This window comes from Canis lupus, chromosome 24 (assembly GCF_011100685.1).
Source record: "Canis lupus familiaris isolate Mischka breed German Shepherd chromosome 24, alternate assembly UU_Cfam_GSD_1.0, whole genome shotgun sequence".
NCBI lineage: Eukaryota > Metazoa > Chordata > Mammalia > Carnivora > Canidae > Canis > Canis lupus.
The window spans coordinates 44,753,703-44,768,603 of NC_049245.1; the positions used below are offsets into that span (position 1 = coordinate 44,753,703).

Consider the following 14,901-nt stretch of genomic DNA (forward strand, 5'->3'; position numbering starts at 1 on the left):
CTCTGTTTCACTTCGACCCCACTGACCAACATGCAAATGTATTAATCACTTTGTTTGTATTATTTTTAAGATATGTATTATTGGTCTATATGCATGTCTATATGCATACACTCATATAAATACAAATCTTAAGTGTATTGCTCAATAGACTTCACATATGTCTATATTCATAGCCACCACCAGGATCAAGGTACAGAAGACCCCCAGCACCCAGAAGGCCTTTCCCATGCTCTTCCCAGTCAATTACTGCCCCACCCTGCATCCCAACGGAACCAGTATTGTAACTTCTATTACAATAAGTAAATGTTGTGCATGTATTTCCAATTTATATAAATGATCTTGTCATATATCTTGTTCTATTTCTTGATTTTTAAAATTAACTCCTATGTTGTTAAGATTCATCCATGTTGCTAGGTATTCACCTTAACCATCACTTTTAACTCATATATTTACTTAATGGGATAGCCCTACCAGCCTATCCCTGTCCACTCTCCAGGTTGCCTCAACTCCCAATGCTGGCACTGTAAATGTCTCCAGTGTGTTTATGCATGGGAATGTACTGGGTTTCTTAGCTGATACTTTAGAAGGTCAGGTTTTAAATCCCAGGGTGGGAAGTTGAGGGTTTACCAGGTGAACGTTTTATATGTGTTATGTCCTTGATACCTTTGCTAAATTTGTCAGTGCCTCCCTCTCCACAGACAAAGTTTTGTTGGGAGATATGGCCATCCTTTCTAGGTGTAAAACCTTCCCCCTCCTCACCCCTGCCATTCAGCAGTCCAGAAAGTCTAAGTAAAGTCTTTGAAGGAAGCCACGGAGACAGAAGCAAGAATGAGAGGACAGCAAAGCTAGTTTGTCCATGGAGTCTTCTGCTGTTTCCCACTATGCTGTATCAGACCAGCAGCCGAGGAACATGGTAGCCCCAGCCCCGGAAGACACAATTTGCCTTTGTTTGGCTTCAGATGAGTTCCATTGGTGAAAGAATTTATGTAGGTTTGTAGATGGGGTGTTGAAGAAACGTGTTTTCCCTGTGGAAACCAAAAGTTTATGGACAAAATAGCCCAAAAGACAAAGACCTTGGAAGCACCCTTCTGCCTGTGAGGCCGCCTGACCCACCCTACGGAGCAGACTTGTTAGGACACAGTAAAGCCTCCTCATCCTGTGCAATTTTGGGAAGATCCGGAAGGTTATACTGAGGTGGATTTAGTCACTGAAGCTGATAGAAAAAGAAAATAAATGAATAAAAGAAAATAATCACTCTCCTCCGGATGTAGCATGAAAAATATCAACATAATCCTGATTTCATAATAATTCAAACCAGATGAAGAGAACTTCTTATCCAACTTCACCCCAATCGCTCTAATTTCTAATCGATTATTGTGGAAATGGCATTTACAGAGTTCAGGAAGCAGAGCAGACTAGGAAAATGTTCCCAGTTTCAAGAGACACAGCCTATGGGAGGGAGTGGGGAAGGCGACAGGCCCAGGCTCCAGGGTTAGGCAGGACTGCAGCCAAATCTGTAGTGTGTGTGTGTGTGTGTGTGTATCAGTCATGCAATTTTAGGCAAATTTCTTACTTGCCCCAAGAGTCAGTTTTCTCATCTGTGAAATGGGGGTAGGAACTGTTCTGCTTCTCAGGGTTAAATGCACAGAAAGTTCTGAATGCTGAGAGATGCCTCAGAAACCAGCACTCACAAGATGCTCACTAAAAATGAGCCATCTGCTCAGGTGGTAGCCACAAAGAATGGAGCCACAATGAACAACAAAGAGCCACTGAGGTCAGTCCATGGTGTGGTCATTACAGACATTCCTTTTCAAGTAATGTGTCCACTGCTAGATGTTTGTCCTATAAACACATTTATGAGACCACCGATACATTTTTATGAGAAGACAGTGCTGTTTGTGGCCATGACAAAGTGGGAACAACCTACGTGTGCATCAACAGGTCAATGTGAAATAGTAGTACAACCTTTCTGTGGATTTCTACAGCATTAAGAAGGCATAGACGGGTATGACAGGGAGGGATGACCAAGTCCTGAGAAGAAAGGATGTGACACTGTTTATAGGATGCCTGCATTTTCATAAGAATAAGAAAGAAACAGTACCGACATAAAGTTGAGTGCAGAAGAAAATAGAGAAATATGAATCAGACAGTTGATGGTGACTTTCTAAGGGGAAGGTGGCACCATAAATCACATAGTGATTAATTAATTATAGAATTAATTGGCCAATGTGGGTGCCGCGAGGGGGAAAGGGGTTCTGACCAGAAGTTGTGCAAGCCACCTGTAACACCTGCCACCCAGGAGCTGTCCTCCAGGATGTTGAAGAGCGCTCAAGACTACATTGCTGGAGACAAAATTTAAGTTGAGCCCACTGGGTTTGTGTTCCTTTCCTGGAGCCCACCATTTACTGGGATGGTGATTAAAGCCAGGCCTGGATGAGAGAGGTGGGACCTGTTCTATCAGAAGCTCAAGGACAAGAGGCAGTGCTTGGGGACGTAGCCCTGTCCAGGCTCCTCTGGGAGGAAGGGAGTGTGGATGTTGGGAAGGTGGAGCCAGCGGGCTCCATTGCAGCCCACTGCCTATTTGCAGCACTGGAGCCCACGTGCCTGCATGTTATTGAGGGAAATCCAGTGACAGATGAAAGTATTGGAAGAAAGGGTACCTTCCGGGTCCCTGTGGGGGATGCTGGAGGCCACTGAGGACTCAGCAAAGCAGTGGTGTTCTCAAAGAGAGCAGGAGGAAGGGGATGCTGGGTCTGGATTTTGAAAGGGTGCATGTTTCCTTCCTTGCACTGGGGCGAGGGAGCGGTACTTTGAGGAGCCGGCAACGGGAATGTGAGAGAGCGTGATGCTCCAAGACGGAAAGTTTGCTTTTCCTGATTGGAAGCAGCTGTGGGCCTTTGACTCTGTAGAGAGGCAGAAAGTTTGGTGTCTTGATGGTGTTAGAGGTTACTCCAGATAATTTCCTGCTGCCTGGGCCCCACTGAATTGGAACTATTTTTCAACCACTCAGACATCTAAGACTTACAGGATTTCTGAGGAGGTCCCGGAGCATCCCTCTAAATCAATCTTGCAGTATTTTTCCCTGGGAGTGCTTGAACGATTCAATTATTGTGTGAGCCCCCAGCACCCAGACCATGCAGACTCATTCACCGTCTTCCTCTCAGAGCGATTTGGGTTGCTCGTGCTTCCAAGCAGAGAAATTATCCCTTCGAGATCCCCTCCCATGATCTAATTCTCAGGAGCCCTGGGAGGGTCTCTGCAGTGTAAACAGGAGCTTAGAGTAGGGTCTGAGAAGTTGCTAGAATGATAATCAGATTAGGGGACAATGATTTGTAACTCCTCTGGACAATACCTTTGCCCATCCAACTGGGACAATAATAGCGCCTACATTGAAGGGTTAGATTTTTAGCAAGTTTTCTAATTTAAGTAATTGTTTTAAAAATTTAAAGTTGTTTTAGGTTTACAGAAAAGCTGCAAGGAGGGTACAGAAATTCCTGTAAACTTTTCACCGAATTTCCCCAATTTTTAACATTTCACATTTCCATGGTACATCTAGGATGAGAATGCCAACGTTGGTATGTTACTAGTAACTGAACTCCACTGTTCACTTAGATTTCACCACTTTTCTCCCAGTGTCTCTTTTGAGATACCCAGAACAACACATGACATTTAGTTGCCATGCCTCCTTAGGCTCCTCTGGGTTGTGCCAGTTTCTCAGACTGTATTTGGTTTTGATGACCTTGGTAGTTGTCTGTTGGAGAACAGGTTAGGTGTTTTGTGAAGTTTCCTCCATTTGGGTTCATCTTTTCCTCATGATTAGGCTGTGGTTGCAGGTTTGGGGGAAGAAGACTGCAAAGATGAAGTACCTTTCTCATCCTATCCTCTCAAGAATGCACACCATCGTTTACCTTGATCATACAGGGTCATTTTGAGGATTCAATGAGATGCTTGGAGGAAGCTTAGGAGAATCCCTGGCCTATAGCAGGTGCACAATGATGTTAGACAAATGGATTAATAGTGCAAGTGGTTATTGAGGATTTTCATATTGTCAGGTTGTGTGTCTGTTTCACATAAAGATGAATCAGCCCCTATTCTTGCCCTCTGGGACCCCAAGTCTGGAGTGTGGACAGTGTCCTCCACCCCCAATCCAAAATGCTTTGTTCACTTTGCTTTGTTCAGCTGCTTCCAAATTAGGGCTGTGGCTGCTGGCAGGCTGGGGTCTGTGGAAAACCAGAAAAATGAATCAGCACAGTAGTTTCTGGCCTGGGATGAAGAGCCCAACAGACAAAGGGACAGAGGCTCACAGAGCCACAGCTCAGCATGTAGTGGGGACAGTGAGCCTTGAGAAGGGGGAGATTCTTTCTGAACAGCTCCCAGGAGAACCTTGTGGCCAAAAGGAACCCTTGCGGTGGCTTTTCCATGAACTTCCCACGTAACCTCAGAAGGATCCTTCCAAAATGGCCCTCTGTTGGTCTCCTTGTACGTAAAATGGGGACCGCAATAGTTGGTTGGCCTTTCTCACCAGGTTCTCCTTGAGTTCAGTAAATAATATAGATACAAAGACAAAAGAGTCCTAGGCCTCAAAAGCCCCATCTTAGAATACTGTAAGACTCAAAGGTTCAAAACACATCACAGGTGCCTTTAAATAGGAAGTGGAACAAGAATGTAAGGGTCTTGTATTATGGGCTGGATGGACCTCATCTGTCTTTCTGTTATTTTTCTCCACATGCCCCAGGGACGTGGCCACCAGGGTCATCTTTGGGCAGAAAGAACACTACTATGGAGGTTCCTAGCTGCACAAAACGAGACACCTCTCCATCTTTCCCCAGAAATGGGCAATTTTTAAATGACAAACTGTCAGCCAAGTCACAACCTGGTGAGGGGGACCTGAAGAAACTCCATCCATGCACTCTTTCCTGTGGACAATCTTGTGTGAGATGGTTCAACAACTTTGTTTCAAATCTGCAAGCTTGATGGATTTAAGAGGAACATCTAAAAAATCCCCAACACTGGTGTTCTTGGGTTCTGTAGTTGCAGTAAAAGTCCAGCTGTACCCAAATGAGTTTTTAAGTTTTTGGTTGAAGAAGAAGTAGTAATGGACTTGTGTGCGACCTGCCTTTTGCTCTTTGCAAGTATCAGAACATTCTAATTATATTGTCCTAATTGTTAAAGACCTCATGGCACTTTTGAGATCATGGGTAAAAAATGGGTACTAGGGAAAACAAGTTATTTTTTTATTTTTGAGGGCAAGGGGAAGATGCTAGCTTAGCATGAGGCTTAGCACAATCCTTTAGGATTTGTTAATACTCCAGAGCTTACCAGATACCCTCTCAGTACAATGCTGATGGGCAAGGCTGCACAAAACATCTTGAAGTGACATTATCTTGCACAATGTGTGCACTGAAGCTCCAACTAGATATAAATTACATTTATTTTTACCACTCTCTTCTAGGGAAGAGTCCAGACCTCAGAGAGATGTCAACCAGTTCTATAGGAAGTCTGGAAGACAACAGAAAATCGAGGGTCTGCAGGCTCCCCTCTCCCTCACCCCCACTGACAAGAGACAGAAGCTATGCCTGGGTCAGGCAGGTGGCCTCAGAAGGATAAAGCACTTGCAGTGAACATACACTCGACGTTTTGTTTGCAGACATATTGGCCATCTGATCAGAGTTTGTGCGAAGGTACCAACTGCCCTCAGTCCATTAAAGCTCCCAACCAGAGATTTGAGTTACTAGAGCCTTTTCTACCTGAGTGTATCTGAACTGGGTTTTGCCCCTTCTTTTTTTTTTTTTTTTTTTTAAAGATTGTATTTATTCATGGGACACAGAGAGAGAGAGAGAGAGAGACAGAGACAGAGACACAGGCAGAGGGAGGAGCAGGCTCCATGCAGGAAGCCTGACATGGGACTTGATCCCGGGTCTCCAGGATCACGCCCTGGGCCAAAAGTGGCGCTAAACCACTGAGCCACCTGGGCTGCCCGGTTTTGCCTCTTATAATCTAAAGAGTTCTCTAATTTCTAAACATAGAGCCTGGGGTGCAAAAGAGTGCTCATTAAGGGTTTGTTGTCCAGCTGACTGAATGTTTTCAAATGTGTGGTGTGGTGGAGCAAGGTTTCCCAACCCTGGCATTTGGGGCCAGGTACCTCTTTGTAGGGGCCGCCATGTGCATTATAGGACATTAGCAGCATCCCTGAGCTTCACCCACTCGATGCCATAGCCAACATCCCTCCCCCCAACCTGTGGCAATCAAGTCCTCAGACCCTGCCAGTTGTCCCCCCCCCCGAGGGGGGGGGCAGTTGCCCCCTACTGAGAACCACCAGTGCAGACAAATCTGCAATACCTCATTCTGAAGAATTTATGAACATCTCCTATAAAAAGTACCACGTGGGTTGAGCAAGGACACGAAACAAAATAAGATGAAATGAATGAAATGTGTTACTTCAGGTTTCGAAGAGGCTTGCCATCTCCAAATGCAGGTGCTGAAGCTGATCCAAGCCATTTACATTCCGGGAGGTCCTGGGAGATAAATCTGTGTCGTTCGCCCGAGGCGGCCCGTCACTACCGCTCACCCGCTGGTCTGCTGGGGACTCATTTAATTTCTTGCCAAACACTCCCTGTCTTGCTCAAATTTACACCCTGTCTCTGTCTTCCTCTCTCTTCATAATGAAGGGGTTTCAAGTGGGTAGAAGTTTGCTTATCATCCTAATCACGCTTATTTATTTACAATGTCAGATTCCCCTCGAGATGACAAATTTGCCTTCTGTCAAAGTTACGCAGCTGAATGTTTATAGCAGATCCTGTAATTAATTGGGTTCTGTCACTAGAATGCATGTGTTCCTTTCCTTTGGTTTGCAGGTGTGAAAAATCTCCGAAACGGTCTTGTAAGGCGAAGCTCCTGCGTGCATCAGCCTGAGGGGACCGGGCCTTGGAGGCCAGCCCTGTGGCCCCTCAGCTCCGTAACTGGCTTCTGGCATCGGGCGGCCAGACCCCTGACGATGCAGTCCCTCTCCTCTGTTGAATCTGGACAGCTTTGAACATTCATTACACCACAGAATTGGTCCCAGCTTATTTCAGAATTATTCTTTCCCAAAGCTTATTTAGACAACCTCTGGCCTGCCATTTGGTTTATGTAAGTATTTTCTCCAGAGACCCATCCATGCCCTGCTTCCCTGGGTGTCTCAAGCTACTTCTAACCGTGAAATCTCATTCATGACTCTATTGTGACACAGAACAAAGGCCCTAAGTCTGCGTGCGACCTCATCAGAGGTAAGAGGCAGCATTGCCTTCAGCCACCCTTTGCCCACAGTGCTTTTCTGTTTCCCAGAAAAGTGTCAGAGTTCCTAACTCTGTTGTGGAAACGCACCCATGGCAAAAACCAAATCAAGGAATCTTATAGTAGATGGCACTCTGCCTCAGTTTTGCCTTTAATTTCATTACCTCTGATTTGCCAATTTTCCTCCCTTAATCCCCTGAGACAAGTTTCCAGGGATTTCCCCCACCGAGATCCCTCCCCAAACACACAGACTTTGGGGAAGGGAGAGGGCAGTGGTCAAGAGCTTGTGTCAGGCAATAAGAGGAGATAATCATATATTCCTCAATGGCACAGAAAAAGGTTGAATTCAAATCAATTTAATTAGTCTATGGAAGAAAACAAACTAGCAAGACCAATTGCCCAGTAGAACATGCTAGGTTTTTAAACTGATTTGATCAAATTGATAGATGCTCCAGAGGTCCTACCTGGATGAACTCATATAAACATATATCTAAAAATAGATCTTTTAAAAGAAAACCTAAGAGACTGATACAGAATAAATATTTAAGGTAAACAAACAAACAAAAAAACCTGTGCAAGTAGCAAATAATCTTGTTTCCTGTCACTGACAACTCTGTAGGGCAATTTACTCTTTATTCTCTCTGAACATCACAAGAATCCTCTAATTTGAAATATTTTCCAAATGTCATTAAATAATGCATCTCTTTTCATTAAATAATGCATCTCTTTCCAAACAAAGCCCAGACTGGAATGGAAGCCTTCATTTATCTAACTATTGGGATCTGACATCAAAATTCCCCTTGGCAGAGAAACTGGTCCAAAAGAGCCTGTTCTGTTAAAAGAACAGGCAAGTTTGAACGTTGTAACTCTCGTGACCTCAAAGCAAAGGAGATGAAACGTGCCTGAGAATCTCAGTCACAAACCCACACAGATACTGCTCTTCTCAAGACATGGGGGGCAAGGGGCACACTTCCTCACCTCCGTGTAGAGGGACCCCTCCTCCCGGGGAGCCAGCCTCCAAACATCGTTGAGACAACATAACCCAGGCTTTCAGTGTCCCACCTGGAGGAAGGAAGGGTTCATTCTATAGAAGAATTGTGTCTGGGCCACAGCCACATCTGCATCACCACTGCCCCTCATTTCCAGAGCACCAGTGCTGGCTGTCCAGTCCTGGATTTGAATGCAACCTGCAGCCACACTGGGGTTTCGTGCCTGCTCATGTCATTGTCACATGACTGCCCTTCCCCGTCCTTTCTCTTAGTATTTTTTATAAGGGATTTGGAGCATCTCTTTCCCTCAAAACTTTTATTATCTTGAAGCCTTCACTTCTGTTTTTCCTGAAGTTGCCTTTGGAGAACCTGTAGCCGACCGGGCCCATGGCTGACACTATGGTTACTGTCACATTCCAAGTGTGCCCACTCCATGCTAGGCACCTTGTGGCCAAATTACAGTGGCAACAGGTTGCAGATCCTGTTTCAGGGCCCCTCCCTGGGGTCACACGCTTGGCTTCACCGTCCTTTCAAGAGTGGGTGGGAGAAAGACTCTGAGCAGGTCACTGCAGACCAGCTATGCTTTGTAGAGGAGCTGGGAGGAGGAAGAAATGATGTGCCTTGATTACAATCTTCAAAGACTCATAGGAGTTATGCCCTTCTGGCCTAGCCTAAAGGGTTCTGACCATTTCACTTGGCCACTGCTAGCAAGAGGAACTTTTTTTGGGGGGGGGAGGTGATGAGAGCTTTCTCCCCCTCCTTTTAAAAAATGTATTTCTTTAAACTGTGGTAAAAACTACTATCATATAGAATTTATCATTTTTAAGAATACAGTTCAGTGGCAGTTAGTACATTGACATTGCTGTGTGACCATCCCCACCACCCATCTCTGGGACTGTTTCATCTTGCAAAACTGAAGCATTAGCTCTCCCTCCTCCCTCTCCCCTCCTCCTCAGCATCCCAGTTCCACCACTCCCCTGCCCCCACCCAGGGCACCCACCATTCCATTCCCATCTCCAGGAATTTGACCACTCCAAGTAGTTCATGAGAATGGAATCGTACGGTATTTGCCCTTACATGACTGGCTTGTTTCTCTCAGGGCAAAGTCCTCATAGTTCATCCTCTTGTAGAGGGGTCAGGACCCCCCCACACACACATTAAGGCTGAATAATAATATTCCTTTGTATGTGTAGACCACGTTCCATTCATCTGTTCAGCCATCTGTGGACATTAGGGTTGCTTCCACCGCTTGGCTCTTCTATTGTGAATGGCGTTGCTATGAACGTGGGTGTGCAAATATCTGTGTATATGCCTGCTTCCAATCCTTATTTTCTGTTTTTTTTTTCTGATAGTAACCATCCTAACGGGCATGAGTTGGTACCTCATGAGTTTGGCTTGTATTTCTCTAATGATTAGTAATGTTGAGCATCTTGGCATGTGCTTATTGATCATTTGGATATTTTCATTGGAGAAATGTCCTTTGCCTATTTTTGAATGTTTGCTTTTTTATTGAGTTTAGGTTTCTCTGCATGTTTTGGATTCACTTGCTTATCAGAGATGTGACTTACAGATATTTCCTCCCGTTTTTCTGTGTTATGTGTTCTGTGTGTTGCCTTTTCACTCTGTTGGTGGTGTCCTTTGACGCACAAATGTTTTTGATTTTGATGAAGTCCAAATTGTCTGCTTTTTCTTTGTTGCCTGATCCTTTGGTGTCATATCCAAGAGATCATTGCCAAACCCAATGCTATGAAGCTTTTCCCTCATATTTTCTTCTAAGAATTTTATAGTTTTAGCTCCTCTGTTTGGGTCTTTGGACCATCTTGAGTTTGTTTTTGTACGTGGTGTTACATAAAGGTCCAACTTTATTCTCTTGCATCCAGTTTTTTCGGGACTGTTGAAAAGATTCTTTTGCCATTAAATAGTTTTAGGACCCTTGCCAAAAGTCATTTGAGTATATATAGGAGTTTCCCCCCCGCCAGACATGCCATTAGTAACTTTTATTGTATTTACACATTATTTGAATTTGCCATGTTTTTATAGCATCTGTGTGATTTGGGTTCTTACTAGCTATTTCACTAGATTATAAATTTCTCCAGAACAGTGCCCAGATTTTCTTATTGTTTTGTGTCCTGGTATTGCCTGGTGGCCTTCTTTTTTACTTATTGGGATTATCTGACCAATGTAGTCAGGTGTGCATATACCTGAGTGACCTGGTGGGTGGATCTACCTTGATCCCTATTTGAAACTCGCTGCTCTTGGGCATGTCTTGCTGCTCTTGGCTCACTTTGCAATATCCTCACGACCTGGTACAGCCAGCCTCCTCCTCTAGGTCTAGAAACACCTTGGTGGTGTCCTGCCTACTGCTTACTTCTCAAGTGTTGAGCAAACAGGTGAGCCAGTGGATAAATGGTGTTGGGAATATGGAAATGGCCCCTGGTCTCTGGACATCCCCCACTATCAGTGGGAGGCCATGGCCTGGTGGGGGTAGCACTTGGACTCTCTTTTCAGTCCCTTCTTCTGAATCTCCTTCCCCTTTCCAGCTTTAGACTGTGGATCACCTCACATCCTAGTCTCTAGGTGTCTTCTCAAATCCACATTTATTTCCAAGGTGAGCTTATCCCCAAAGGTATAAATGCAACTCATCAGCTGACAGCTCCCAAGTTCAAATCTCTAGACCCCCCGCCATCTCCCTTGTAAGACCATGGTTAAGTCTCTGAGCTTTTCTGAACCTCATTTGTTCATCTGTAAAACAGATAAAATGACCTTCCTTACTGCTGTGTATTATGGATACTGCGTGTCAATGTCTGATGTCCAGCAGATACCCAGGAAGTGGAAAGTTTATCTTACTAAGGTTCCACTGTAGGATACTCCAAGATCACTTGTATTATCAGACATCCCTAATAATGAACATGTGGGGATAAAATGAAAGCAAGAATTAAAATAAGGTAGATCCCAGCATCTCTTTAGCTGTTCAGCATGCAGGGAAGGTAGCTCAAAACCACTCCTAGTCTCCTCGAAGTGTGAAGTATTTGTACTGTTTGTACTTTTTCTTGTTAATCTGTTTTTCCAAAGGTTTTCATTTGTCATTTCCTTTTGTCTTCCATCAGTTCAGAACAGGGATGTTAACAGACACCAAGATTATTTCGAGCTGTTAATGGCCGTGGTGTTGAGAGACAGTGCTGGTGAGAATGAGGGGGTCATGGAGCTGATGCCTGGGGCCTGTCTGGGGGGCTTTCAGAAGCAGGCTGAGGCAGCCCAGCCTAGCACTGCACGTCCACTGGTGGGTGTGCGGAGGGTGAGGGAGGCAAGGTTGGAGGAAAGCCCTCTCAGGACTCTGGGTTACAGGTCAGCCTTTGAGAAGAACTTTTCTCTCTTTCATCCCCAAGACTCTTGTCTGGGAAATGTGCTTCGAGTTTGAAGCAGAATTGAGGGGTGGAATAAAAGAGAGGATATGATTGAGCATGAAGCTAAAGGCCTTCTACTATGAGGGCACAGGGGCTGCCCACCCTCCAGTTCCTGCTGCGGACAGGGTGTGAGGCATCCCCTTCACTCAGACAGAACTTCCAGGGTCCAGAGCACTCCCACACCTGCCTGTCCCCCTCAGACGGAGTTTCAGGCCCCAATCTTGGAAGACATTTTGTGTCCTTTCCATTATGCTTCTGCCTCCCTCTTGAGTTCAGAACTGCAGACTCCCTAAGCATGGTTTTGCTCTTCATGGGGCCAGTGACCTGTAGGCAACCTCTGTGCAGTGGTCAGAAGGTTCGTTATAGCCTCACTCTGTCACATGCCTGTGTTGCTTACCCCACTCCACCTCGTCATGGAGGCAGCTCCTCGTCTCATATCCTCATAAGAAGAGGGGACAACAGCACAAGAGGATGGTGGAAGAGAGAGAGAGAAGCCACATGCAAATAACTGGTATTACAGTATGTTATTGGTCACTTTCCTTATTGATGCCATTAGTCTCTTACCATGCCTGCTTTGTAAGTCTTGCTTTATCATAGGTGTGTATGAATGTATGGGAAAAAGCATGGGTAGAGTTTGGTGGTATCTGTATCTGTGGTTTTAGGCATCCACCAGGGGTCTTGGAATGTACCCCCCACAGATAAGGGGAAGATTCCCGTGACACAAAATCCATTTGACTCTGCTCCCAAAACATTTCCTGAATATGATTATGATTCTTTATTCCTGCCACCATGATCCCCTTAAGCCACCAGCATGTCTGTGTGGTCTATACAAGCATCCCAACTGATCTCCCTGCTTGTTCTTGGTCCCATTCTCTACATGCTGCTAGAGGGCCCAGAGGCAGAGCCCAGATCCCCAGAGCATTACTATCAGGCCTTGAAACCTAATGGCATTGGCACTGCTGGATTTCTAACTTGCATGGAGTCAGCAACTCCTGTACTTCTGACCATCTCTCCCTTGTGAAGCAGCAATGTCTACCTTGTGCCTGTCCCACTATTGTATTCAGGGAGCAGGTAAAAAGTTTCCTGGGGGCACCATCCATCTGCAGATGGAAAATTATTTTGCCTCAGGATGGATCATAGCCAACATCTCACCTATCCCTGATTTAGACAATGTAGATTATGAGATTGGGGGCTTTTGAACTGATATGTAGACATAGATATTTAGACACGGAGTTGATGTTGTAATGGGCTGAGACTTTTGGGAATTTTTTTTATAAAGATTTTATTTATTCATGAGAGACAGAGAGAGAGAGAGGGCGGGGGGGGGGGGGTGCAAAGACACAGGCAGAGGGAGAAGGAGGCTTCATGCAAGGAGCCTGATGTGGGACTTGATCCCAGGACTCCAGGATCAGCCCTAGGCCGAAGGCAGGTGCTAAACCGCTGAGCCACCCAGGGATCCCCACTTTTGGGAATTTGGGTTGCAGTGAGTGTGCTTTGCATGTAGGATGGATGCAAACTGAAAGGTTCATGTCCACATGGAGCCTGTGGACATATTTGGAAATAGCCTTATTTGGGAAAAGGATCTTTGAAGATACGATTAAGAGATGAGATCATTCTGGATTAGGGTGGGCCCCAAATCTGATATACTTATAAGAGGAGAGGGAGGAGTGCAGCAGGGAAGAGAAGGGCAGAGTGAGGTTGAGCCTATGAGAGCTATGCTGCCCCAACCTGGAGCTGCCAGCATCTGGAAGGCACCAGAAGGAGTCTCCCCTAGAGCCTTCAGATCTTGATCTCAGACTTCTAACTGTGAGACAATAAATTCCTGTTGTTTTATGCCACTAATTTTGTGGTGACTGGTTACAGCAGCCACAGAAACGTAGTGAACTATCCTCCATCCTTCTGTCCCGCTTTCTGTTTGTCAAATGCCAAGCTTGATTCCACCCCTCTGGAATCTTTGTGCTGGCTCTTCTCTTTCCTGGGATTCCCTTCCCCCAGATCTGTAAATATCTGCCTCTCCCACCATCTGAGGGTCCACCTTGACATCAGCTACCAGAGTGGCCTTTGCCAGCACCAATGTGGATGGCTTCCCTAGCTGCTCAGCACTGCCTCTCAATCCCTTCCAGTTCATTCCAGTCTAATTATGTTTTTCCATGTTCTTGATCTCTTTGTCCTCTGTATTCCCTCAACAGAACCGTGAGCATCTTAAGGGCTGGGACTTTGTTCCTTGGTGCCAAAGACAGTCCCTGTGTCATGGATGGTTGTTAGTAGATTTGCTGAGTGAAGGAATGGATGGATGGATAAAAGGCAGAGAAGGCCTCTGGTCTTGCAGACCTCATATTTTCTCACCTTGTGGACAAAGGGAAAGATGGGGGCTCGAGGCCACCAGCAAGCCTATGACAGTCTTCATAGTGCATCCTCGCGAGGCCCTGGGTGCTGGTAAGACCTCTGCCTATCACCTTTCTGTTCTCTCTTCTTCTAACTAAAGACTCTTTTCCAAGGGTCTGGGGTTCCCATCTTGCTTGATCTTTGGCTGTCTGTGCCCCTGTCGTCCACCAGTGCCTAGAGGCCAACAGCTGGGCCCAGCCAAGCTCACATATCCTTGATCTGCAACTTGCTTTGTCTCGGCCTCTGCCCTTCCCTCTATTGTTTTTCCTTCTCTTCTTTCTAGTCCAGAACATCTTGTTCTGTAAGCCCACAGCAATCAAGGAATATTCTATCCGAGGCAGTGTAGCTCCAAAGTGGATGGATGGGCTGCTGTTAAACACAGATGTGAGTGTTGGATGAACCAACAGGCCCACCAGCTCCAGCAAATAACATGGCTGTTTGTAAAGAATGTGTATATGGATTTAAGTTATCTGAAGTTGTGACTCACCCACCTTCTATCTCCTGGAGAGACTCCTGTTGGGGAGGAGTTTGAGGGGGCCCTTAGGCCCCCATAGAAAACAGTGGCATTTCAGCTTTCCCCACTGGCCCCTAGCCTTGTGGCTGGGCAGCCTACCTTGCTTCTGAGCAAATGGGGGAATTGAGGAGGAAGTGGCAGCTGGAGATCCCTCATAAGGTCTGGTGGCATCACCAAAGGGTCCTATTGATCCCACCTTGCATGTTCCCAGCCTCTGCTCCCAAGATGGTGAACATGGCAAGTCAGCTCCTGGTAGAAACAGGCTCACAGGTCCCTAAGACCGAAGGATTCCTGCCTTCTTTTCTAGAGAAGGGGCTGGGTCCACTTACCTTTAACA

At 45.7% G+C, this 14,901-nt stretch overlaps 1 protein-coding gene across 2 annotated transcripts in view; it reads left to right on the top strand.

Annotated features, from left to right (window-relative positions):
• ZNF831 (zinc finger protein 831) overlaps nt 1–7,995 on the top strand; it is a 129,112-nt gene extending 121,117 nt beyond the window's left edge. For both annotated transcript variants that reach the window (XM_038572754.1, XM_038572755.1), the window contains exons 12-13: nt 5,453–5,681; nt 6,855–7,995. The gene's annotated coding sequence lies outside the window, so the exon portion shown is untranslated. The remainder of the gene's footprint in view (nt 1–5,452; nt 5,682–6,854) is intronic.
• Nucleotides 7,996–14,901: the final 6,906 nt, after the last annotated feature.